Source organism: Myotis daubentonii, chromosome 2 (assembly GCF_963259705.1).
Source record: "Myotis daubentonii chromosome 2, mMyoDau2.1, whole genome shotgun sequence".
NCBI classification, from domain to species: Eukaryota; Metazoa; Chordata; class Mammalia; order Chiroptera; family Vespertilionidae; genus Myotis; species Myotis daubentonii.
In genome coordinates, this window is record NC_081841.1 from 165,520,176 (window position 1) to 165,523,321 (window position 3,146).

General features: G+C 43.6%; 1 pseudogene; it reads right to left on the reverse strand.

Moving 5' to 3' along the window:
• Nucleotides 1–1,494: 1,494 nt before the first annotated feature.
• LOC132226751 (ras-related C3 botulinum toxin substrate 1-like) lies at nucleotides 1,495–2,466 on the reverse strand (annotated as a pseudogene).
• Between the last annotated feature and the right edge of the window lie 680 nt (nucleotides 2,467–3,146).

The following is a 3,146-nucleotide window of genomic DNA, read 5'->3' on the forward strand; positions in this document are numbered from 1 at the left end:
AAGGAACTTTTAAAAAAAAATGTTCTTGTTTGACTTTTTACCTATTGTTTAAATGTGACATCTCACATTTGGGAGTGTGTGTTTCTAAAGGACAGGAGTTCATATTTCTTGCTTCTCCCATTATGACTTACAGAGTAGGTACCCTAGAATAATTACTGAATAAGTGGATTTTAGAGTTGCCATCTTTCTGGGAAGAAACCCCCCACCACCCCCAGAATCCAGCTGAATGATTCAGGGTGACAGCCAGAGAGAGGCTTCCTGCCTGAGATGGGACAGACCATCTGCATCTCATTGAGGCAAAGGAGAAAGGAAGCCAAGAGACAGAGCACATCAGTTTCTTCGGCTGTGAAATGAATAGGATGACTGTAGACAATATCTAAGTCCTTTCCGACTCTAACAGTTTGTGCCCCTGTTAGCCAACCCACACGCGCTCTCTGGTCCCTTTGTTGAGGGTTTTGTTAAGGACAGCGAGCACCACATCCACGCTTTTGTTTCCTCAGGCCACTCACGTGCTGGGTGCTGCTCTGTGATGAGGGAGCCTGCAGGCTGGGTGCTGATTTTTGTATGAACTCTGTGCACCGCTTTGTGAATTTCCTAGCGTTACTATGACAAATTAATCATAAACTAGGTAGCTTCAGGCAACAGCAATGTATTCTCCCCCGGTTGTGGAGGCCTGAGGTCTGAAGTCAAAGTGTCAGCAGGGCGGGCTCCTTCTGAGGCTCCGAGGGAGAGCCATCGCATGCCTCTCCCTTAGCGTCTGGTGGCGGCTGGCATTCCCTGGGGTGTGGATGCATCATTTCGATCTTTGTCTCCATCTTCCCATCACTGCCTTCTCTCTGTGTCTCTCTATCTGCTCCTCTAACGACACCAGTCGTTAGATTTAAGACTGTACTTTAAGTCCAAGTTCACTTAATCTCAAGATCCTTAGTTACGTCTACAAAAATTCTATTTCTAAATAAGGTCACTTCCTGAGGTTATAGGTGGACGTGTATTTTTGGAGAGTACTGTTCAAATCACTGTAACCCAAGTAAATCTGATTCTTTCTTTTTTCAGTTTATGACTAGATTTTAATAGAATGTGAAAGTTTGACCTCTTACACTTTATTTTTAGAAATATATATTTTATTGATTTTTTTCAGAGAGGAAGGGAGAGGAATAGAGAGTTAGAAACATCGAAGAGAGAGAAACATCAATCAGCTGCCTCCTGCATACCCCCTTCTGGGGATGTGACTGCAACCAAGGTACATGCCCTTGACCGGAATCGAACCTGGGACCCTTCAGTCCGCAGGCTGATGCTCTCTATTCACTGAGCTAAACCGGTTAGGGCGACCTCTTACACTTCAAACAAATAAAACCTAAAAGTGACTTGATTGGTTCAAAATGGCTTTATGGAAAACCTAATCCGTAATAACACAGCCTCGAGTGCAAAGGCTCTATCGTTTTTTGAGCAAAGTGCACAAGGGGACAGGGCAGCAGAGGAGAGGGGCCCAGACATTTACAATAGCAAGCATTTTCTCTTCCTCTTCCTGACGGGAGGTGGGCAGAGAACAGCTCGAAGAGCCTTATCGAACAGTCTTGAGGCCTCTCGGTGTGAGAGCCCAGCACTCCAGGCACTTACAGCACCCACCTCCTTAGCCGTGGCTAAGCCCTGCGAGTAGGTGATAGTGTCCACTTCTTCTCCTTCAGTTTCTCAATTGTGTCTTTCGCATCCCTAAGATCAAGCTTAGTCCCCTCCAGGATGATGGGACTGTTGGCATAATGGTGTCACACTTCAGAAAACCACTTTGTAGGAATGTTTTCAAATGACACAGGACTCACAAGAGAAAAGAAAATTAAAAATACATCTGTCTGCGGGTAAAATAGGGGACATACTCTGTCATAATCTTCTTGTCCAGCAATTTCCCATAAGCCCAAATACACCGGTTTTCTATTGACCATACCATTGGCAGAATAGTTGTCAAAGGCCGTGGGAATATATTCTCCAAGAGTATATCCAGGAAATGCATTGGTTGTATAATTGATCAGTAGGCAAGTTTTACCTACAGCTGTCTCCCACCACCACACACTTTTTCCCCCCATTTTAAAATTATATTTATTTATTTTAAATATATTTTTTGTTGATTTCAGAGAGGAAGGGAGAGAGATAGAAACATCATTGATTGACTGTCTCCTGCATGCCCCACACTGGGGATCGAGCCCGCAACCCAGGCATGTGCCCTGACCGGGAATCGAACCGTGATGTCCTGGTTCATAGGTTAACACTCAACCACTGAGCTATGCTAGCCGGGCCCACCACCACACGCTTGATGGCCTGTATCTGGGCTGCTCGCCGGCTGCAGCACAGGCAGCGGGCGCTGAGGTGAGAAGCAGCAGGCTCTGGTGCACGGGCAGCTGCCACCAAAGTAACTCTTAAAACCATAGGCTTTATGATGGCAGGAATTATGTTTGTCTTGTTCACTGCAGACATATTGAAGGCATTTAACATTTGTTGAATAATAAATGAATAAAATTGAAATAGGGTCCAAGTGGTAGGTGTGCAATACCCAGCTACAATCAAATTAAGATGTTCGGGTGCTTGCTCTTTATGGGTTTTCAATGCATTTATGTAAGGTTTTATGCTTTATTGGGCTTCTGACTATTAACCTAGGACACAATCTATCAGCTAAAAGTGAATTACTTTGTGTCCTTCTTTATATCATATATTTATTTCCCTACTTATTTTTTTAATCCTCACCCAAGGAGATGTTTTTATACGTTTTTAGAAAGAGGGAGAGGGAAAGAGAGAGAGAGAGAGAAACATTGATGTAAGAGAGAAACATCGATCAGTTGCCCCCATTAAGCATCCCCACCAGGGATTGAATTGCACCTTGATATGTGCCCTGACCAGGATCTAACCTGCAACCTTTTGGTGTACAGGATGACACTCCAACCAGATGAGCCACCTGGGGAGGGCTATTTCCTTACTGTCTGTCTTCTTATTTCTCTTTCCTTTGTTTTCTCCTAGTTTGTGTTCTAGTAATACCACCAGTTACAAGTCTGATTTCTTCTCAATTCTTTTTTCTTTCCATGTCTTTTTAATTTTTACAGCTTCTTATAATCAGGCTTTTAAAAGGTATGGGTGCGGAGTATAAATATATATATTTAAAT